Source organism: Lissotriton vulgaris, chromosome 4_1 (genome assembly GCF_964263255.1).
Source record: "Lissotriton vulgaris chromosome 4_1, aLisVul1.2, whole genome shotgun sequence".
Taxonomy (NCBI): domain Eukaryota; kingdom Metazoa; phylum Chordata; class Amphibia; order Caudata; family Salamandridae; genus Lissotriton; species Lissotriton vulgaris.
Window position 1 is genome coordinate 916,113,322 of NC_141691.1, and position 24,914 is coordinate 916,138,235.

Consider the following 24,914-nt stretch of genomic DNA (forward strand, 5'->3'; position numbering starts at 1 on the left):
CATTTGCATACTGCTCCCACCTGGGTATTGTTACAGCATGCTGGGAGTTGTAGTGCAATGTCATCCCTCCCGTGGGTAATTACAAAGTTCCAATACCTTGCCGGGCACCAACCTCCAATGTCGCTTTTTCAGTCTATTGAAGCCCTCCAGTGGGCCTCCGTTTTCAAAGTTGTCCGTGAATATTTTTTCAAAACTGGTGCCGCACATTATGCCCGCTTGGTTCAGGCATGCAGCCCCGCCATTCCTTCACGCGGGCGGTGCATCCTTCCACGGCCGGACTGCCGTGTACAAAATTCGATCCAGATGTCCTGTGCACGAAGGACGCCACTCCACCAGAGTTGGTTCACCGAACTTTAATTTAGCGGACAGTTTGCAACCAGAGTTCATTTGTGACTCCCTGACGCGTTTCGAGACCATGTCTCTTCTTCAATAGACTGAAAAAGCGACATTGGAGGTTGGTGCCCGGCAAGGTATTGGAACTTTGTAATTACCCACGGGAGGGATGACATTGCACTACAACTCCCAGCATGCTGTAACAATACCCAGGTGGGAGCAGTATGCAAATGGGATTAAATGTTTGTAAGGCGCAGCCGCGCACCAACGTGCTTTTCCCTTTGAAGAAGAGACATGGTCTCGAAACGCGTCAGGGAGTCACAAATGAACTCTGGTTGCAAGCTGTCCGCTAAATTAAAGTTCGGTGAACCAACTCTGGTGGAGTGGCGTCCTTCGTGCACAGGACATCTGGAATGAATTTTGTACACGGCAGTCCGGGCGTGGAAGGATGCACCGCCCGCGTGAAGGAATGGCGGGGCTGCATGCCTGAACCAAGCGGGCATAATGTGCGGCACCAGTTTTGAAAAAATATTCACGGACAACTTTGAAAACGGAGGCCCACTGGAGGGCTTCAATAGACTGAAAAAGCGACATTGGAGGTTGGTGCCCGGCAAGGTATTGGAACTTTGTAATTACCCACGGGAGGGATGACATTGCACTACAACTCCCAGCATGCTGTAACAATACCCAGGTGGGAGCAGTATGCAAATGGGATTAAATGTTTGTAAGGCGCAGCCGCGCACCAACGTGCTTTTCCCTTTGAAGAAGAGACATGGTCTCGAAACGCGTCAGGGAGTCACAAATGAACTCTGGTTGCAAGCTGTCCGCTAAATTAAAGTTCGGTGAACCAACTCTGGTGGAGTGGCGTCCTTCGTGCACAGGACATCTGGAATGAATATATATATATATATATATATATATATATTCACTGAAAAAACCGTAGGTTATAGACCATATATAGTTAGGAATTAGCATTTACAAAACCTTGAAAATTCACTGAAAAAACCATAGGTTATAGACCATATATAGTTAGGAATTCGCATTTACAAAACCTTATTTTACTCACACAAAACCATTGAAATTCCATATATAGTTAGTTGCACTAACTATATATCGCGCACCCGCAATCCACTGCTGATGATGTCACATATTACATCATTCATGACATGGTCAGTGACATCACTGATGACATCACTGATGACATCTCAAATGACATCACTGATGACATCTCAAATGACATCACTGATGACATCACTGATGACATCTCATTTGACATTACTGATCACATCACTGATGATATCATTCATGTGATAATACGATGAACCTCTTCAGACTCTAATATAACCTTAGATACAATCAGTGTAAACAGACACTCACAGACTGTCACTCATCCATGGAGTTACTCACACACCTAGTCAGTCAATCAAAGAATCAATCACACCTCCATTTCCTCAACTATACAGTTATACAAACTTTACTTATTCAAACATATACTAACACATATTAACTCTCTTATACAATCCCTGATACAAGTTCACAATGATCCATACAGCCACTCACACATTCACTGGCTCTTATGCACAGTTATTTATATATGTCAACTCTCACATGTACTGTGTTTTACATATGTACTTACTTTGACATGTAGCACTGAGATATCCATTCACTCACCAATACACTCATGCACACAGTCAACCGCCCATACAGCTGTTTCCACATGCACTTTTGAAACCATACATCTAGTGAATCAACTGTTCACACATCTATGCACAGAGTCATACACCTCCCAGCCACCCACACACACACTCAGTATCCCATACAAATACTTGGGCAACCAATCAATAACCCATATAGTTACTCATATAGCTACTTATCAACACATGCAACAGTTTACAGAACAACAGACATAATGATGCACAAATTAAGACAGTTTAGTCACTAACCCATGCACTCAGTGAGACACATTTAATCACTCACTCATACAGTCAGTCATGCACCTACTAAATCCTTCATCCAGACACTTATACATCCACTCATTCTTCAATATGTAAGACATATTTTAACTTTACAGAAACATACAGTCACTGGATGTTGTCATCAGTGATGTCATCAGTGATGTCATTTGAGATGTCATCAGTGATGTCATCAGTGATGTCACTGACCATGTCATGAATGATGTAATATGTGACATCATCAGCAGTGGATTGCGGGTGCGCGATATATAGTTAGTGCAACTAACTATATATGGAATTTCAATGGTTTTGTGTGAGTAAAATAAGGTTTTGTAAATGCGAATTCCTAACTATATATGGTCTATAACCTATGGTTTTTTCAGTGAATTTTCAAGGTTTTGTAAATGCTAATTCCTAACTATATATGGTCTATAACCTACGGTTTTTTCAGTGAATTTTCAAGGTTTTGTAAATGCTAATTCCAAACTATATATGGTCTATAGCCTATGGTCTTTTCAGTGAATATATATATATACATACATATATAAACATATATCATCTGTATATCTACATATAAATACAAACATAAATGCATGCATACATATACTTATATGCATTTTAGGGTTGTTAGGGCGTTTTCGTGTGTATTATGTTGCTTTTTTAGGGCTTTTGGGTCAATTAAGTAGGGTTCCCGGAGCCTAGGGCTGAGGGGCCGGTTCAGTTTTGTGCGTATTGGTGTTGGCAAGGTTTTGAGGGATTTTGGCGGTTTTTGGTCGAGATTTGGCCGTTTTATGGCTTTTTTTTGTGTTTGCGGGGGGCGCGTATTCGGGTTGAAATTCGTCCCCGTTCCAGTGGATGGATTGGGCTTATTTTTGGTGAGATGTTAGGGAATCGCTGGAACTAGTGTCCAGCCAAGTTTGAAGCGGATCGGAGCAGTGGAAGTGCTTTAAAGAGCAATTTTTGTGCGGAGTAGCGAATTGTCATGTTATTCAATGGGAGTTTTTGGTGCGCATGGAGAAGGTGAATTTGGGGTGTTCCAGTTGCGCTAGAGGGACGGGGCTTGGGTGAGCTGTAGGGAGAGTGGATCGGCAGGTGTGCCGGATTTTTGGGATTTGTTGGCCGAAGGGAAGGGTGTGCTTGGGCAAAGTCGATTTGGTGAAAACGGTGCGTTATTTACATGAAAGTTGAAAAAACACTAATAAAAGCAAAGCTAAAAAGCCACCTCATTACAAACAGAATGGCTTTAACTTAAATGAGGGCAAGATCTATTGCATTTTCAATGCTTGTTTACTTTGGTTCCATCAAGAAGGCATTCAGATGTGTCACACATTTGCCATAAATTCTGAATGTTAGCACTCTAGTTGCACATTAGATCACTGTAGTAAAGCTACTGCTCACCAGGGACGTCTGCTGCTGGTATTCAAAGTGCATGTTTCAGTCTGCATGTCAGAATTTTTTTAATGAAATAGAAGAGGATTTGAGAAGTCACTCAAAATGATCCCTAATTTTTCTTTCTGAAGCACTAATCATACTTTCTATGGCAAAATTAACCCCCTCATGTTGTTCCTTTTTAAATTGAGTGTTTTCAGACTTACCACTTCATTCCAATCAAGATGGCTTCTGGTGTGCCATACTTTTGTCATAAGTAAGACTGTTAGCGCTCTAGTTCTTTAGAACACTCTGGGACATTCTGTCATTGGGCTATACTTGGGGTACATCTGGGTGATATTTGGGCTACATTTAGGCTCTTTTGTCTCTGGTGGCCATCTTGCGAGACTATGTCAGAATTTTTTAATGAAATTGAAGAGGGTTTGAGAAGTCACTCAAAATGTGCCCTAATTTTTCTTTCTGCAGCACTAATCATAATTCATATGGCAAAATATACCCCCTCATTTTGTTCCTTTTTAAATTAAATGTTTTAAGAGTTACCACTTTATTCCAATCAAGATGGCTTCAGGTGTGCCATACCTTTGTAATAAGTAGGACTGTTAGCGCTCTAGTTGTTCTTTAGAACACTCTGGGACATTCTGTCATTGGGCTATACTTGGGCTACATCTGGGTGATATTTGGGCTACATTTGGGCTCTTTTGTCTCTGGTGGCCATTTTGGGAGACTGCATGTCAGAATTTTTTAATGAAATAGAAGAGGATTTGAAAAGTCACCCAAAATGTGCCCTAATTTTTCTTTCTGCAGCACTAATAATACCTTCTATTGCATAATATACCCCCTCATTTTGTTCCTTTTTAAATTAAATGTCTTAAGAGTTACCACTTTATTCCCATCACGATGGCTCCAGGTGTGCTATACCTTTGTAATAATTAGGACTGTTAGCGCTCTAGTTGTTCTTTAGAACACTCTGGGACATTCTGTCATTGGGCTATACTTGGGCTACATCTGGGTGATATTTGGGCTACATTTGGGCTCTTTTGTCTCTGGTGGCCATTTTGGGAGACTGCATGTCAGAATGTTTTAATGAAATAGAAAATGATTTGAGAAGTCACTCAAAATGTGCCCTAATTTTTCATTCTGCAGCACTAATCATACTTTCTATGGCAAAATATACCCCCTCATCTTGTTTCTTTTTAAATTAAATGTTTTAAGAGTTACCACTTTATTCCAATCAAGATGGCTTCAGGTGTGCCATACCTTTGTAATAAGTAGGACTGTTAGCGCTCTAGTTGTTCTTTAGAACACTCTGGGACATTCTGTCATTGGGCTATACTTGGGCTACATCTGGGTGATATTTGGGCTACATTTGGGCTCTTTTGTCTCTGGTAGCCATTTTGGGAGACTGCATGTCAGAATGTTTTAATGAAATAGAAAAGGATTTGAGAAGTCCCTCAAAATGTGCCCTAATTTTTCATTCTGCAGCACTAATCATACTTTCTATGGCAAAATATACCCCTTCATGTTGTTTCTTTTTAAATTAAATGTTTTAAGAGTTACCACTTTATTCCAATCAAGATGGCTTCAGGTGTGCCATACCTTTGTAATAAGTAGGACTGTTAGCGCTCTAGTTGTTCTTTAGAACACTCTAGGAGGCTGCAGTAGAACACAAAGGAATCAACTGACAGTCTCTGTCCTTGTTGGATGTACATGTTTTACTGAGAATGTCAGACTTCATTTTCACATGACTGAGAAAGATAATGTGAATTTACAGAAAATATGCTTTCAGTTTAGCTTATAGATCCCCTTCCAAACCACTGTGGGAAAATCATGAGATATTAGTTTTCTTTCAAACAATATTCATGATATCACAGCAGAAGGTTTTTTCACATGGTAAAATCACCTTAGAACCCACCACAATTCCTAAAACGAGTATGGTACCATCAACAAATGATTTATAATGTAACTAAAGTCCTAAAACCCTCTATTAACTACAATGCTTTTTAATGAGGTGCTATCATGTATATTGGTCCCAAGATGGCTGCCAACACTTCTTGGATGAAGTGCTGACAGCCAATCAGATCAGATGTGTGGTTAGGCTCCGCCCAGATATATATATTTTTTTGAACCTAAATTACTCAAAATCCACTGGAGCACATATATTGAGACCTAGCAAAGGCACATCAGGCTAACAGTCCCTACAATTTTGCCAAGTTTCGTGCAAATCCATTCAGCCGTTCGAGCTAAAAGTGAGGCCAACCGCCCTATGGAAATTAACATGGGAAAAATGTGTTTTGGGACCCCCCTTTTTTCTCGACCCCCCCTTGATGAAACCCCCCCAAATTGTCAGGGGCTGCTCAGAAACAAAATGTTCCATTTTCCTGAAAATTTCAGCCAATTCCGTCCACAAACGCCAAAGTTATTAGACATAGAATTTTCAAAAATCCCATAGAGAAAAAATCCTAACTATATATACCTACTGGCGACCGCCAGTAGGTAATATATATATATATCGAGAGAGCCGCTTGAGGAGATCAGGTGCAGCGTATAGTCTTCAGCAAGCACCGAAAAAGCAGACACGAGCCCAAATTGAGTGCAAGCAGTAGCGTTTATTCTCTCATCAGTCAGCCATAACGTGTTTCACCACCGGAGTGGCTTGATCACATGACAACGTTCAATCTGTGGAATGGACCATTAAGGCAGCTAGCACCCTGTGCACGTGACTGTGAAGGTGATTGACATAAAGAAAAGGTAAAATACAACATATTTCCCTTCTTTTGAAAAAAGACTTGCTTTGTGCAAAGTGAAGCTTTTAAAAGCAAATGTTAATGTTTACACCAACCGATATGAGGGAGTCTTAAGGAAAGAAAGAACATGTAATGACCTCGGTTATTAACCATCATAATTTGCGAAAAAACAAAATTCATGACTTAAATGCATAAATAATAGTATAAATACATAAGTTATTGCACCCCATGTGATTTCTAGGGAAAAAATTGATTAATTGCAAATAGAAATATATAAATACATTTCATAAAAATTATCATTTCATACAAAAATAAATTTGATAAAAATTAATTTCATATATTTACACAGGTTAGTTTGGCTTGGTGGTTAAAGCTTATAGGTCATAGGTAAGTTTTGGCATAAATGCTTAGTTATGGTATACTGGGGTACACCATATTATAAGAAACCCTCATGAATATAAAGTGACTCATGGTCTAAAGCAGTTGGTGATTTATGGAAAGTGTAAGTTAAAGTGCCAGTGGGTGCTTGAAGTGGATAAAGTGCAAATGAAAAAAGAACAACCCCAATGTAAGGGTTGTGGTTAGTGAGAAGCATATGGCAGCCACATGGGACAAGTCGTCAGAAAATATAATTTTAGAATAGTTGACATGCCATCTGACAAAATTATCTAACTACGGAGTTAGATTTGTGAAACATAGATCACATAGAAAACAAAGAGGAAAAGGACACAGGGGGCAGGTTATCAAAATGTCAGGAAAAAGAAAAATTCACTTTCAGTGTGGCTCAAAGATCTGAAAACGGTCATAAGCAGGTATATAAATCTTCAGTATTATTTAGACCTCCGGGGCTTTTGCTGTTGAAATTCAGGATATACCTTGTCTCCAACTTGCGCATTTTATGCTCACGGTCACCTCCCTGTTTAGTTTTGGGAATCGTGTCGATAACATAGTATTTGAGGTCCATTAGGTTGTTATTATGGACCTCCCGAAAATGTCTCGCCACTGGGTAGGTGGGATCAGAGTTGGTGATGGCCCTGATGTGTTGCAATATCCTTACATTGGCTGGTAACTTGGTACTTCCCACGTACCGTAAGGGACAAGTACATTCCAAGATGTAAATGGCGTACTCAGTTTTGCAATGGAGGGATTTGGAAATTTTAATTTCCTTACTACTGAAGGCTGTACGGTAACTGGTTTTGTTAATACCGTAGGTACAGGCTTTACAAGAGTGACATTTGGTAAACCCACGTGTAGTTTTCAGCCAATCTTTGGACGGAATGACTTCAGGACAGTTAGATACCAGGCTATTATGAAGAGAAATGGCTCTCTTATAGGTGACACTGGGGCTGGCTGGCATGGTGTGGCCTATAACTGGATCAGAGCGAATAAGTGCCCAGTTTTGGTTAATGATTTTGTTTATCGCACCTTTTTGGGTGCTGTAGGGCACAATAAGTCTGACCGTGCTGGACACTGGCGATTCGGTGGATTCAAGGATTGGTGGATTTCTGATTGATTTGGGAACAAGGAGGAGAGTTCTATCCAGTTCCGCAGTTTTGTTGATGGCTGTTTGAATAATATGGATAGGGTATCCTCTAGCAAGGAACCTCTCCTTACATTCATTTTGTGCCATCATCAAATCAGTAGAGTTGCTGCAGATCCTTTTTATTCGCAACATTTCCCCATAGGGGATGCTGCGAATAAAGTGTTTGGGGTGGAAGCTGGTATAATGTAAAATAGAATTACCAGCAGTTTCCTTTCAATAGAGCTTGGTTTCCAATACATTGTTAGAAATGTATAGTTCTATGTCTAGAAAGTGAATACTGGTGTGGCTCATGGTACAGGTAAAATTCAAATTGATGTTATTGGTGTTCAAGAGGTTCAAGAGGTTAATCCACTCCTGGGCCTCTTCTCTGGTGCCATTCCATACAAAGATAAGGTCATCAATATACCTATAATACATTTCAACATGTTTGTGATAGCATTCACCCAATGTGCCCTTTAGGACCAGCTCCTCCCACCAGCCCATAAAGATGCAGGCATAGCTGGGGGAGAAGCTGGCCCCCATTGCCAACCCCCTTACTTGTTGATAGAAAGTTTGGTTGAAGGTGAACATATATATATATGCATGTATGCATGTATGCAAACAAAGTCCTCTCCTTTTCCGGCTAACCAGACCCACCCATGCATGCCTTCAAAAAGACTAAAAATGTACGAGACATGTTGCACGCTCCCTACTGGATGCCCCACCCAATCCCACGATTCAATCTATGTGGAATCTTCCGAACATTGAAGGACATTTCAAATGCTCAAACTGTAAGGCCTGTGACATGGCAATAGAAACCAAACTATTTACGTACAGGAACCATGACATCCAGATCAAGTCACATAGTAACTGTAACTCAAAGGACATCATATATGCGATCCTATGCCCATGCAAGCTGGCGTATGTAGGGCAAACCCAACAAATGGTTAAAAGTAGAATACTACAGCACTGTAGTCGTATCAGATGTGGTACCCCTGGTGCACCACTGGTAGAACACTTTAAGGAGCATTCCCACCCTCCAGATTCCATCAAATGGGTAGTCCTAGAGAAGGTTTCACTGGGCCCAAGAGGCGGGGACATAGGGTCAGTTCTTAATGTTAGGGAATGTAAGATGATGTTCCTACTTGACACTGTGAACAATGGACTTACTGAACTTGAAGGCACCAATGCGCAGTTGGCAGGGTTAACAAGAGAGTAAGAAGCCCAAACACCCGATGGGTGAGAGACTGTCACCTGTTGTATTTACCTATGCGAACATGCCCCTTGGGGATAGGCCAATGTTAACTTTATCTTTAGAATTCTGGCATAATACTGTTTGTAATTAAGATCAACGTATTATCGATGTCCTTTATGATGGCTATTTTTAATGAACTCGAAGGCACTAATGCGCAGTTGGCAGGGTTAACAAGAGAGTAAGATGCCCTAACACCCGATGGATGAGAGACTGTCACCTGTTGTATACAACTATGCGAACATACCCCTTGGGAATAGGCCAATGTTAATTTTATCTTTAGAATTCTGGCATTTATACTGTTTGTAATTAAGATCAACGTGTTATCGGTGTCCTTTATGATGGCTACTTTCTCTACACTCATGCGTAAACTCTGTAAATAACCCTGGACTTTATGATATGTTTTGAATATTTGATCTCACGATCACCTGGTTATGTATAACAAATGTTGGCAGCTTAACAGAGTTACTTTGCATAAATATACATACATCTGGATAAGATCAGGCATCGGGGGGACAAGCGAGTATAAACCTATGGGATTAAGACCACTGTAATACATGTGCCTTTACTGCCAATGTCAGCTTTCATTTATATGTGTATGATTAGAACATAGCTCCAGACAGAGCATTTGAAATATATGTTTTGTACCACGATCATTTGCACATGAAAACATGGCCCACATTAGCATCTGTGTAGTAATGTATCAATTATGTGAAAGGATCTCACCTTAAGAGCTTCATACATAATGATTCAGACTACCCCTAACTACGTATGGACCAACTTGTTCTAGCTCTGCCATCCCCTCCATTAACGTGTGACTGTGAATACGTCAGACTACCAGCATGACGTAGCACATTGGAACGTCCTCGCGACCGTATATCTGTGTAGTCTGAGAGGCTGACCGCGTTTGGCTCTGATTCCCCATTAAGGCAGCGATACTTTTGGAAAAGGTTGTGCGACCCTGCAGATGGCGCTCTGGATTTAACTCTAATCACAGACAGGTTATATATCTATTTAAGCCGGTTTAACATATACAGTTTTTTGTTGTGATTTGGCCGCGTACACATGTACTGTAGACGCCACTATGTTTCCATTCCGTGTACTGCCTTGAGGGTTAGTGCCCAATGCTGGCTCCTTCATTGTGATGTGACACACATTTGAATAATGATATACATCCCGGGTATCATTTGGTATCAGGTACCATGCGCCTACAGCCCCGATGCCTACTGTGTACAGAGGTTTCTTTTCCCCCTTTGCGTCATTGCTGCATTTAGTGAATACAATCTGTTGAATGATTAACTCCTTGGACATTTACTACAGATGTTATGTGATGTCCATGTCTAATTTTGCCCTGTGGTAACCGCTTGGCTCCAAGTACTGATTTCTCTATGGGGCAGTTTCTCAAGGTTATTTTAATATTCTAATATGTTTATATGATATACACAGCTGTCAGCGCGGTGTGCTCCTGACGTAGCAACTACTGCCTTCTCTGGTTAATAGGTCTTAACTTATACGGCCTGATCGAGCAACCAGCATATGATTACACTAGATTGTTTGACTTCTCTGTTGATTAATCTCTGGAACTCACTTAGCCCCGAGTCATTCTACAGCGAGAGGGGTTTGCCTTGTCGACATGTAAAAGACGTACTAGCCACTCAGGCACCTACAGTAGGTGACCTCACAGAGCCCGTTCCCACTCAATGGATTAGGCTGGGTTTGAATCGGCCCGCCATAGACTAGTTGATGATTGGTATCTGATCAATGTGGATGTTCTTGTCCCACATATGGTCTCTTTATGATTTGGACTCCATTTTTTTCCTCTTAGAAAACTAGGGAGGGTTCCTAGGACCTGCGAGCAAGCACTGCCACAGGCCTATCCTCTTCAAGTTTTGATTGCGCTCCAAGGAGATTTATACCCTGTTGCTTTTCTACCACATTCCTCATATCATTTGAAGTAAGTATGTGCCACGTTTGGACCTCATACAAGTTAGAGCCTATGTTGTTTCAAGGCTCATAGTGTTTCCCACTTTTCCTCCCTCACTTAGGAGCCTTACAGCCCTACATCTAGACTGAACACTGCGGATTTGTCCCCGTATTTCCCTCAAGTGGGTATTTATATCACTTTGATCTATTTTTAAACACACATGCCACTGTAAATACAGTACCTTATGCACAGTTTACTCTCCATAGGTGCTCCCTTAGTCCTGAAGAAGACCCTGCCACAAGGACCACTAATCATCCTGTACAAGAAGGGGTCGAAACGTCGACTATAATCTTAGCAAAAACTCCAGTGACACCATATAAAAGAAATTTAGGGTCCTACAGAGTTATGTACGGCAATGGGAACATTACGATCATGTATGGAAACGTATACAGCAAATACATTGGATGTATATATGTCACTACCACCTTTCCTGGTCCCCTACTTGCACTGAATCACTTTATTCCCTTCTCCCTCTCTCTCCTATTTTCACCTTGAGCACTGTATAAAAAGTATTTTTTACTATTTCAAACATTTGAGCATATATAAGACTCATACTATTAGGTGTCTTGATTTGTACTGCAATTGTCCAATAAAAAATCTTGAAAAAATACAAATCATTACCAAGTGAATCTAATGATCACATTTATATTTGTGTTGTGTGTTCTTTGCAAATATATATATATAACTATTCTAACTGCCGCAACCACATTGTATAATACTGTACTTACTTACCCCAGGTCAGGTAGTATATATAGGTAACCGCCTTTAAATGCAATACTCTCAGGGCAAGTGCACACTTGCGAGGGTTTAGCACTTCTAGGAACTTTTGAGTCCTAATATGGAAAGGGAAACACTTTCCTATACTGAGGAATATATCAACAGCCTAATACAAAGAGACCAAAGTCCACATTTCTATCATTAACCACTCCGAATATAGATTTCTCTCTTAATGAAAAAATCAACAAACTAGAACAACTGGAGAAGAAACTAATCCGCACCAGACTACATGGACACCTACTGACCAAATATCTTCAAGAAAATATTATACCATCAGGCCTACAGGTACGGAACGAACCGGCCATATTTGTGGATCATCCGAAATTCAAAGAAGGCTTTAGTTACGTGGCCAACAATTGTTCTCGCCACTGGATGGTGTTGGGCATCGAAACTGCGCTAGAAGAAGTATCCAAACTGACTAAAGTAATCTAGGACCTCAGATTGGAAATCAGTGGAGATTCCGCTTTGACCAATGCCAAAGAAACCCTAGAAAGACTGGACAAGACTATCAAGGAATTTGAGACTATCACACAAAATAAAAAACTTGACAAACTGGCAAAAGACATTTGTTTCTACGACAAGAAAGCAACTTACTCCTATCTACAGGAAGACTATTTCAAACAAGACACACAAGGTCGTTTCTCCAACAGAGGAAGAGGGGGATACAGAGGCTGTAAGCGCCCAACCAACTTCTCTGACTCAGCGTGTAGCACAGGAAGTGATAACGAGCAGGCAGGACCAAGTACTGGATACCAACAGCAGGAACCATGGCACCAACCACAAGGCCAATACTCCTGTGGTTTCCCTTTTTTAGAGGATACTCAGTGGAGACCGCCCAGAGGAAGTGGCCAGAACTGGAACAGAGGACCGAGGAGAGGACAGACCCCACAGCAACAAACATGGGACATGGGACAATTCCGGGATCAGAACATGAAACAGGTCAGGTTCCAGGCAGAGAACCATGGTGAGAGCAGCACCAGATGCAAAACCTACAGATGGTAACCCCAGAAAAAAGTCCCATAATTAATCTCTCCAGCCATACCTTATCAGAGAACGAAACCAGGATTCTATCAAAGGGACTATCGTTTGTACCAACTTCATTTCCCAATCGCTTTAATGTCAAAGTGGAACTGCATAGATTTTTCCGGAAAGTCTGTCTCCGACACTTCTACAAAGACTCCCCCTCGCAGCTACCTATCTCGGTGACAGGATTGAGACCACCATCCACTTTCATGCCACCCAGCTACAAGATGTCACATAAGATCTTGACATTTGAAAGTGTAGTAGCTCGGGACATTCTTAAGGCATGCGTATCCAAGTCTTATGTGAAACAAAACATATCTAAGGGAGAACATGAAGCCCTGAATACAAAGAAAACAAAGCCATAGTTAAAAAACCGGCAGATAAGGGCGGAGCGATCTTGATTCAGAACGTTGGTGACTATAAAGATGAGATATACTCACAACTACAGGACGGTATCAGCTGCAAAGCAATCCCCAAAGATCCAACCCACGAAATAAGAAGGCTCATATGTAACATAACACTGGAAGGCAAAGAAGCAGGTTTTTTATCTGAACATGAGTATAACTATCTGAACAATGCACAACCATGTACTCCGACTATTTACACACTTCCTAAAGTGCACAAAAGCATGGAAAAACCGCCCGGGAGACCGATCATTTCGGGTTGTGGTTCCCTTCTCGAACCAGTGTGCAAATACGTGGACTTCTTCCTAAAACCCTTAGCAGAAGGTACTACAACCTATCTCCGGGATACGGTGGAAGTAATAAACCTAGTGGATGGAATAAACTTTAACCCTCAAACACAAATGCTGGCCACACTTGACATCATATACTTATACACAAGTATACCCCAACAACAGGACTTGGTGGTCATCAAAAAAGCCTTGGACACTAGACCACAACCTACCAGAGTACCTACGGACTTCATAGTCCAACGCATTGAGGTAGCAATAATGCACAATTTCTTTACTTTTCAGAACAAGTTCCACATCCAAACGAAAGGCGTAGCGATGGGGGCAGCCTTCGCTCCGGATTTAGCCATTCTCTACATGAGCAACTTTGAGGAGCAGTTTATCTTGTCCGACAGGAACCCATACAATCTGAATGTAACTAAGTGGCGGAGGTATATTCATGATATCCTCTTGATATGGACAGGAGACAAGACAGACCTGAGGGGCTTTTTTGAATGGTTAAATACATGCTCAGAAGACATCAAATTTACTATCACATCTAGCAGAGATGCCATATATTTTCTGGACATTTCGATAAAAGTATCTGAAGATTACCTGCATACGACCCTTTATAGGAAAGTTGCAGAAAGAAACTCCTTATTGAGGTATACCAGTCATCACAACAGAAGTCTCAGAGACAACCTTCCTTTCGGGCAGTTCTTGCGGATCCGCAGGAACTGCTCCAGGCATGAAGATTACTTCAGGGAGTCAGATGACCTAATCAATCGTCTGCTCGATAGAGGACATCCTAAACGACTAGTGACTCTAGCAAGAAAACAAGCATGGTTCCAACACCGACAAACCTTACTGACACCAAAAACAGTAAGTCAGAATACCAACAGAATGATCTGTGTTGCGACATACTGCACACAAAGCAACCAATTTAAGAAAATCATAAATGGCCATTGGAAGTTGATATCTGATGAACTGGGTATACCAGACCCACCCACGCATGCCTTCAAAAAGGCAAAAAATGTACGAGACCATGTTGTACGCTCCCTACTGGATGCCTCACCCAATCCCACGATTCAATCTATGTGGAATCTTCCGAACATTGAAGGACATTTCAAATGCTCAAACTGTAAGGCCTGTGAAATGACAATAGAAACCAAACTATTTACGTAGAGGAACCATGACATCCAGATCAAGTCACATAGTAACTGTAACTCAAAGGATGTCATATATGCGATCCTATGCCCATGCTGCCCTACATACGCCATGCAAGCTGGCGTATGTAGGGCAAACCCAACAAAAGTTTAAAAGTAGAATACTACAGCACTGTAGTCGTATCAGATGTGGTACCCATGGTGCACCACTGGTAGAACACTTTAAGGAGCATTCCCACCCTCCAGATTCCATCAAATGGGTAATCCTAGAGAAGGTTTCACTGGGCCCAAGAGGCGGGGACATAGGGTCACTACTTAATGTTAGGGAATGTAAGATGATGTTCCTACTTGACACTGTGAACAATGGACTTAATGAACTTGAAGGCACCAATGCGCAGTTGGCAAGGTTAACAAGAGAGAAAGATGCCCTAACACCTGATGGGTGAGAGACTGTCACCTGTTGCATTTACCTATGCATACATACCCCTTGGGGATAGGCCAATGTTAACTTTATCTTTATAATTCTGGCATAATATTGTTTGTAATTAGGATTAACGTATTATCGATGTCCTTTATGATGGCTATTTTTAATGAACTTGAAGGCACTAATGCGCTGTTGGCAGGGTTAACAAGAGAGTAAGATGCCCTAACACCCGATGTGTGTGAGACACTCACCTGTTGTATACACCTATGCGAACATACCCCTTGGGGATAGGCCAATGTTAATTTTATCTTTAGAATTCTGGCATAATACTGTTTGTAATTAAGATCAACGTGTTATCGATGTCCTTTATGATGGCTACTTTCTCTGCACTCATGCGTAAACTCTGTAAATAACCCTGGACTTTATGATATGTTTTGAATATTTGATCTCACGATCACCTGGTTATGTATAACAAATGTTGGCAGCTTAACAGAGTTACTTTGCATAAATATACATATATCTGGATGGGATCGGGGGGACAAGCGAGTATAAACCTATGGGATTAAGACCACTGTAATACATGTGCCTTTACTGCCAATGCCAACTTTCATTTATATGTGTATAATTAGAACATAGCTCCAGACAGAGCATTTTAAATATATGTTTTGTACCACGATAATTTGCACATGAAAACATGGCTCACATTAGCATCTGTGTAGTAATGTATCAATTATGTGAAAGGATCTCACCTTAAGAGCTTCATACACAATGATTCAGACTACCCCTAACTACGTATGGACCAACTTGTTCTAACTCTGCCATCACCTCCGTTAACGTGTGACTGTGCATACGTCAGACTACCATCATGACGTAGCACGTTGGAACGTCCTCGCCGACCGTATATCTATGTAGTCTGAGCGGCTGATCGCGTTTGGCTCTGATTCCCCATTAAGGCAGCAATACTTTTGGAAAAGGTTGTGCGACCCTGCAGATGGCGCTTTGGATTTAACTCTAATCACAGACAGGATATATATCTATTTAAGCCGGTTTAACATATACAGTTTATTGTTGTGATTTGGTCGCGTTCACATGTATTGTAGACGGCACTATGTTTTCATTCCGTTTACTGCCTTGAGGGTTAGTTCCCAATGCCGGCTCCTTCATTGTGATGTGACTCGCATTTGAATAATGAAATACATCCCGGGTATTATTTGGTATCAGGTACCATGCGCCTACAGCCCCGATGCCTACTGTGTACAGAGGTTTCTTTTCCCCCCTTGTGTCATTGCTGCATTTAGTGAATACAATCTGTCGAATGATTAACTCCTTGGACATTTACTACAGATGTTATGTGATGTCCATGTCTAATTTTGCCCTGTGGTAACCGCTTGGCTCCAAGTACTGATTTCTCTATGGGGCAGTTTCTCAAGGTTATTTTAATATTCTAATATGTTTATATGATATACACAGCTGTCAGCGCGGTGTGCTTGCGACGTAGCAACTACTGCCTTCTCTGGTTAATAGGTCTTAACTTATACGGCCTGATCGAGCAACCAGCATATGATTACACTAGATTGTTTGACTTCTCTGTTGATTAATCTCTGGAACTCACTTAGCCCCGAGTCATTCCACAGAGAGAGGGGTTTGCCTTGTCGACATGTAAAAGACGTACTAGCCACTCAGGCACATACAGTAGGTGACCTCGCAGAGACCGTTCCCACTCAATGGATTGGGCTGGGTTTCAATCGGCCCGCCATAGACTAGTTGATGATTGGCATCTGATCAATGTGGATGTTCTTGTCCCACTTATGGTCTCTTTATGATTTGGACTCCATTTCTTTCCTCTTAGAAAACAAGGGAATGTTCTCAGAACCTGCGAGCAAGCACTGCCGCAGGCCTATGTTCTTCAAGTTTTGATTGCGCTCCAAGGAGATTTATACCCTGTTGCTTTTCTACCACATTCCTCAATTCATTTGAAGCAAGTATTTGCCACGTTTGGACCTCATACAAGTTAGAGCCTATGTTGTTTCAAGGCTCATAGTGTTTCCCACTTTTCCTCCCTCACTTAGGAGCCTTACAGCCCTACATCTAGACTGAACACAGCGGATTTGCCCCCGTATTTCCCTCAAGTAGGTATTCATACCACTTTGATCTGTTTTTAAACACACATACCACTGTAAATACAGCACCTTATGCACCGTTTACTCTCCATAGGTGCTCCCTTAGTCCTGAAGAAGTTCCCGCCACAAGGACCACTAATCATCCTGTACAAGAAGGGGTCAAAACGTCGACTATAATCTTAGTACAAACTCCAGTGACACCATATAAAAGAAATTTAGGGTCCTACAGAGTTATGTACGGCAATGGGAACATTACTATCATGTATGGAAACGTATACAGCAATTAAATTTAATGTATATAGGTCACTACCACCTTTCCTGGTCCCCTACCTGCACTGAATCACTTTATCCCCTTCTCCCTCTCTCTCCTATTTTCACCTTGAGCACTGTATAAGAAGTATTTTTTACTATTTCAAACATTTGAGCATATATAAGACTCATACTGTTAGGTGTCTTGATTTGTACTGCATCTGTCAAATGAAAAATCTAGAAAAAATAAAAATCATTACAAAGTGAATCTAATGATCACATTTATATTTGTGTTGTGTGTTCTTTGCAAATATATATATAACTGTTCTAACTGCCGCAACCACATTGTATAATACTGTACTTACTTACCCCAGGTCAGGCAGTATATATGGGTAACCCCCTTTATATACAATACTCCCAGTGGGCAGTGGGCAGACAAGCTGTTCACTGATTAAATCAAATAACATAATTTAATATGATATTAAATTAAATACAGAGTGTCCACATTCCTGCCCCAGTGGGCATATATTTCAATCCCTTATTTCACAGGTCCTACAAAATCGCGACATTCATGCCTAGAATCTTAACACCTAAGCTTCCTCTTGCAATTTTGACTTAGTGGGCGTGGGATACCAGATATTAACACAGCCGGTTGTAAATGTATAGTTCAAAATATATTACCACTTGAATAGCTGCCATAGTTGAAGGAAAAATTGCCCACATCTAAAAAGTAAAAAATTGAATTCAAAATCAGGATAAAAAAGGAAAACGACAACAGACGATTCAGCATTAATTTTGCACAGATCATTTAACTTTTCAAGTGGGCACCCAATTCTTCACTTGAATAGAGCCAACAAGCGAAAGTTGTAAAGCGCAAAGAAACGGTTTTCACCACGCTGATAGAACGGATTGGTCATGGATACCTAATGTCCTCGGCAATAAAGCTACCTAACCCAGATCCAAACTTCCCCGTAAACCAGCAGAACGAATTTCTCCCCCAGAACCTAACAAAGAACTCATCAGTTTCAATTTGTTCATGGAACGTGCATGGTTTTCGAGAAATGGCCCATGATAGTGAAACCAGAGGCTTTTTCCAACAACAAGACATAATTCTGATTCAGGAATCTTGGAAACTGCAATCAACCCCAGTCCAAGGTTTCCATGAACATCAAATATATGCAGAAAGACTCTCCATGCACGGCCATCCCCGTGGTGGACTATCAACTTACGTAACCCATAAATATAATTGGGTATCTGAGGAAATAGACGTTAGCCTGAAGTGGGCCCAAGTGATTAAAATCACCGAAGTATCGCCACCGGGGACTGAACCATGGAAATTGTTAATATTTAACGTCTATATCCATCCAGACAAAAAGGTACAAAAAGAAAAACACGCAACGTTATTGTCACTTATCAAGTCCATGCAAAGAACCTACTCGCAATACCCAATGGTAATTTCCGGGGACTTCAACAACGCCCTTATTGATCAAAACAAGGCGAAGGTGAAGATGACGGGAAATGATAGCGGAAAAAAATTTGCATCCAGATTAAAAGACTATGGTCTGGCGATTATGAATGGCAATACTAAGGGGGACATGCCGGCAGCAGTTACATACCTGAGCGGCAGGGTACACTCAATAATCGACTACTCCTTAGTAAGTGACGAATTAACTCCTAACATCAAATCATTCCATATAGAACATCGGGTAGAAAGCGACCACTTCCCACAAATACTAACCTTCAATATTGCACCAAGTATGGCGCTAACAACGACCGCCCTTCTGTATCAGGCATCAAAGTTCAACTTGAAAAAATTGAAATGGCACGGAGAGGGGTTGGGTAAAATTACGGACACAGTAAAATCACATATAGCCAATTTTGGAATTCAAAATGAAGAGGACCTCGTACTAAGCTGGGAGCAAATGATTCGAGTTCTGCAGCAAAAGTTCCCAGCAAGGGAAGGGAAGCACAGTAACTTTAACATCAAGAAGGAGCCCTGGTTCAATATGGACTTAAGAGCCAAAAAAAGAAAGGTCGCTAAGGAGGTTCGGGCCGTCGCAAACCAAAAAATGTCGGGGCTAGTGGTAAACAAATCCAACCTGAGGGGAGCAAGGAACATCTACAGGAAGGCTTTGAGAGCCGCAAAGTATTCATACAAAGAATCTGTTTGGAATAAACTGCTAATTGCGGGAAAACAACCTAATAGCAGGGTCTTCTGGGGCATCATAAACGAGCTTAACCAAGGGGCAAAAATCTCACAAGAAGCCGGGGTTGGAGCAGAAACCTGGATCAGACATGTGCAAACCCTATATAGCAATACAAATACAGGTCTCGTTAAAGATTCAGGGGCAGTTAAAGCCAACATGGAGGAACCAAAAGGAGTGACGAAGAAGGACAATTGGAAATCCAACCAGGAAAAACCCCTTAAGGGGTCAACAGACCCGGCTGACTTAATCACCAAAACTGAATTAAGAGGTATAATTTCAAGATTAAAGTCAGAGGGTGCAGCAGGACCAAACGGTCTACCGAATGCGATATTTAAGCATGACCCGGATCTGTGGGCAGAAATTCTAACGCCACTGTTCAATCGAATATACAATCTCGCAGAGATACCCGCCTCTTGGGAGGGAAGTATCATCCACCCAATTTTTAAGCATGGCGATCATCGCAACCCTGCAAATTTTAGACTGATATCCTTACTAGATGTAGAGGCCAAACTCTACGCCTCTTGCATTCTACGTGAATTACAAGTCTGGATATCAGAAACAAAGATCATGCCAAAATTTCAAACAGGCTTCAGGCAAGGAATGGGAACAACAACTAACCTAACCTGCCTGTCTATCCTAACGGACCAAGCAATAGCAAATGGCACTCGCTTGTATGCCTGTTTCATAGACATCAAGTCTGCCTTCGATCGGGTAAACAGAGTGCGCTTGTGGAGCAAACTAGAGAGTTGGGGGATGCCTTACCAACTCCTAAGAGCCATCAAAGCTCTTCATTACCATACTTGGGTAAGAGTAAAGTTGGGAAAGGGTGGCAGTACCACCAGTAGCATCCAAACGCCCCAAGGCTTAAAGCAAGGCTGTGTACTAGCCCCTACCCTTTTTAACCTTTTTCTCTCTGACCTCACAAGCGCGATCGAATCAGCAGACAACCATCCTCCATTTTTGGCAAACAATCCAATATACTATTTACAATATGCCGACGATATTGTATTATTGAGCAAGACACCTATTGGCTTACAAAGAGCTATTAATAAATTAACTCTGTACCTAGAACGGGAAGGCCTAGCACTTAACAAAGAGAAAACTAAAGTGGTCCGCCTAGTTGACCGGCAAAACCTAAAGTACAAATGGATGGCCCAAGGGGCACCAGTGAAAGAACAAGAACACTATAAGTACTTGGGCATTACAATAATCTAAAGGAGCAAATTATAAGGACCACAAAATAGCACTCAAAGCAAAAGTACAATCTTTAATCTTCGCGTATCGCTCTCTAAAGGAAAAAATGGACTGCCCCAATTACAATCATTTATTAAAAACAATGGCTGCACAGATTATGCCCACTTTATCCTATGGCTTAGTCACGTGGTGCGGTAAGGAGGTGGACCTTTTGAATGAACTACAAATTAAAATTTATAAAGCGGTCTTCAATCTTCCCAAATCTGCTTCAGCCGCACAAGTCAGGCTCGAATTTGGACTGCAAAATCAGAAGTTCCGGAGCATGAGCGGCTTCGTGAACTTCTGCCACAAACTTAGATCTGCAGATCCAGACTCCTTGGACTGGCTAAGCTGGGAGGAAATTAAAAAACGAGGGGAAACTGAATCCATGAACAATTGGGGAAAGTATTTGACATTCTGCGTGGAAAAGTTAGAGCTAGCAGTCGCTTGGAAATCAGGGACAGATAAAGTAAGTCTAAAAAAATCAGCCAATACAGCAGCAAAATGGAAATCTTTTTTTGAGGACAAAGAGTTATTGGCAAAACGGCGGCATGCCTGGACCATCCTGAACAGCTTCACAACCCCAAAAACACACACATATCTAACATCCCACTTCAGTGGTCATCTAAAAAAGTCTTTTACAGCCTATCGGATGGGGATGCATGTCACAAAGGATTTACTACCGTCCTGGAAATCCTCACACCAGACGAATCAATGTCGCCTTTGTGGGTACAACACCGAAACACTTGTCCACCTTTTCTGCTTATGTCCGGCCCTGATAAGTCAGAGACGACTCTTATTGAAACCCATCTTTAATGCTCTCAACATTCGATCCTGCAGACACGCAGTCACAAGCTGGCTCAGTGGTTCCAACATAATCCTAGTATGCCGTGGAGTCAAATTCTTGGCAGAAGCAAGAAAACTTTTAGACCTAATAGAATATGAGGACCATCCAGTTCGTGGGCAAACAGGGCAAACAGGGCGTGCTTAACCCTAGGACCTCACAAGCCCCGCCCCCAAACAAAACAATAGCCGAGAGACAACAATTTTAGTAATTTTTTTAATAAATTTTGTATCGTTATTTTATTATGCAAATTTTGTAATAATTTTAACTAATTATGCAAATAAAAAAACCTTTGAACCTTTGAACCACTTGAATTCAAACCACTTGGTGTCCTGGTTTCAAATTCAATAATATACCTTGATTCAAGCTTACGTGGTGAGAGTTCACGATTACCACCCCTCACACTGTTGAACACTGCATCAATTACTACCATTCTCAATAACTTTTCATCTTGAAAGTGGTGGTTATAGAAGTGGTGTGCTTCCGTATACTGTCTTGTTATGCCGTATAGCACGGATATGTACTCTTTTTTTAGCACAATGTATCTTGCTCCCTATGTATAACTTATTACAAGGGCAAATAAGAGAAAATACGCAATAAATGGTGTTACAAGTTAATGATTTTTTTATCACAAATTCTCCGCTAGAGTTGGAAATTGAAAGTTTGATGCAATCTGTACTGTTTCTGCAAGCTTTACAATTTTTGCAGCACCGAAATCCGGGGCAACCCACACTATTAACCTTTGCACAGCTGGTTACTATATTGCAACTCAATTCATCTCGTAGTGAGCGGCTTTTCTTAAAAGTGATCTCAGGGTAGCTGTTAAGATTTTTCTGCAAACTGTCATCTGTCAACAGGACATGTCAATGCTTGTTTAATATTTGACGCACATCCTGTGCGGCATGCGGGTGCATATTTACCATTGTGCTGCAGTGGGAAGTGATGAGGTAACGTTATTACGTCCCTATTTAAAAGGGCCCACTCACTTTATTAATCTTATTATGAGAGAATTATTAGAGCCTTTTGCTCTGGTTATCCCCAACTATGTCCTTGTTACCTCAAAGTTATGCCTTAAATTGGCAGACTATTTGGGTTTCAATACATGTGCAAGTTTGTTCTCCAAGGTGCCTAAGTAAGAATGTAGATGCCATATAAGAGAAGAATAAGTTGACTGGCACAAGTCACATGGGTACTTTTGTAATTTTGCCTCAGGGCACAAGCTACATTACTCATTCTATAGTCAATATATTGATACTAGCCTTATCTTATAAATGGACAGTCTTGACATGCCTTTTCTGTTTAAAATATCATGTGGGCTCTCAGAAATATAAAGCTGAGTTTTTTGCAACTTATGGTTCATGCCAGTTGTTTAGTTCAATGCCAAGGAATTTCTTATCAACCTCAAGTAAATTACAATTAAAACTTAAAGATATCTGTGAAATCCTACTATTTATGAGCACGAATGACAAAAAGTGTTGCCTATCAAGTACATCTTTATGAGACTCCATATAAATGATTAGAGTTGACTTGAGGTGCTTAAATTGGTAACTGTTTTCCTTATTTTTTTTATAGCAGAATGGCTCACTAAAAAATGTAATTGAATTTTGGGGATGAGTGTTGTAGGTGTCAGTGACAGGAATCTTTGAAGGTTAGGGAACAAGTCCTACTTCTCTTCTTTCCACTCTGGGCAGAATATCATTTAAAAGAAGGAGAAGTCAATTAAAAGTTGACTAAATAGTTTTTTGTGACTAGGTAGGGCCCACATGTTGTTCACAAATATTGAGGTGAAACAATGACAAATAATAAAAGAAGTTAATAAGGACTACTGATGCAGCAATTTTCAAAGACTTGAGATCTTTGGCATTGTCACTTATCCAAGTCTATCCCAGGCTGGTCAGAGATCGAAAAATGATAAAGTCCTTCAAACTGCCTCTTTTTGCCTGGATATCAGTAGTGCTGACTACTCATAGCATTGATAGGAGGATGTATGATCAGGGTCACTGGATTTATGCGATTGTGTGGCCACAGCATTTTTCATATAAGTATAGATTTGCTGCATTTGCTACATAATCCATCATCATCTGCATAATCTTCAGATTTTAACAATAAAATGTGTTTATAGTTCAAACAGTTCAAACATTACTAAAAACACAACAACACATGTTGCCATACAGTGAAAAGCACTTTTCAAAGCTCCATTGGTCACCTTTTATGTTGCTTATTGCTATATTTGGGTGTAAACGGGTACTAATGAGGTATAACCACTGCTTAAACGGTGTTAAGAAGTGTAAAAATTACAAATAATGAGGCAATACTATCACAAAATGTGCAGCACTGCTTCACATAATTTGCCTTTTTTTGCTGGATAATTTACTCAACCCTGCAGCATAATTTGGCCATCCCCTGCAGAATAACTCCAGTGGCCCTGTGTATGATACATCAATTGGCACTATTGTGAAAAGTACATGCAGTAGCATACTTTACTAGTATTAGTGCAAGTAGAAGCAAGGAAGGCAGTGAAATCAGTAATAGTGACAGGGAATCTCCTTATGGTGACAAAGAATTCCATACTGATCTTTTATTGAATGAAATGTTCATTATATTCCATGTTTTTGGAATGTGACCTAAAGGCTAAATCTGCTGGCCATGGAATTGCAAAACCATGTTTGAATCCCGCCTGAGTTCAACATTTTGGGCTGTCACTCAGGGCCTGATTACGCCTTTGGTAGTGCGGCACAGGGACCTGCCCCTGCAGCACCACCAAAGTCGTGTTTGATCCCCCTGTGGATTATGAGTGTACCTCATGTCTAGCCGGCTTTTGTTTTGACGTTCCCACAGCAGTGCCCTGAAAACATTGTCTGCACGTCATGGACTGTAAAGTTCATACTATGCAGGAATAGGTGTGCAAGCGCACACAGTGCCCCCTGTGTGCACCCATATGGGGCCGAGGCACAATGGGATGTTTCCTCTCTGCCACGGTGTTCATGGCGGTGAAACTTGAGGTGATGCGGTGATGCTTTGCTTG

The 24,914-nt window shown here is 41.1% G+C and overlaps 1 protein-coding gene across 1 annotated transcript in view; it reads left to right on the top strand.

Moving 5' to 3' along the window:
• Window positions 1-24,914, top strand: part of LOC147722718 (uncharacterized) — a 263,591-nt gene that overhangs the window by 97,499 nt on the left and 141,178 nt on the right. The gene's annotated exons all lie outside the window — the stretch shown is intronic.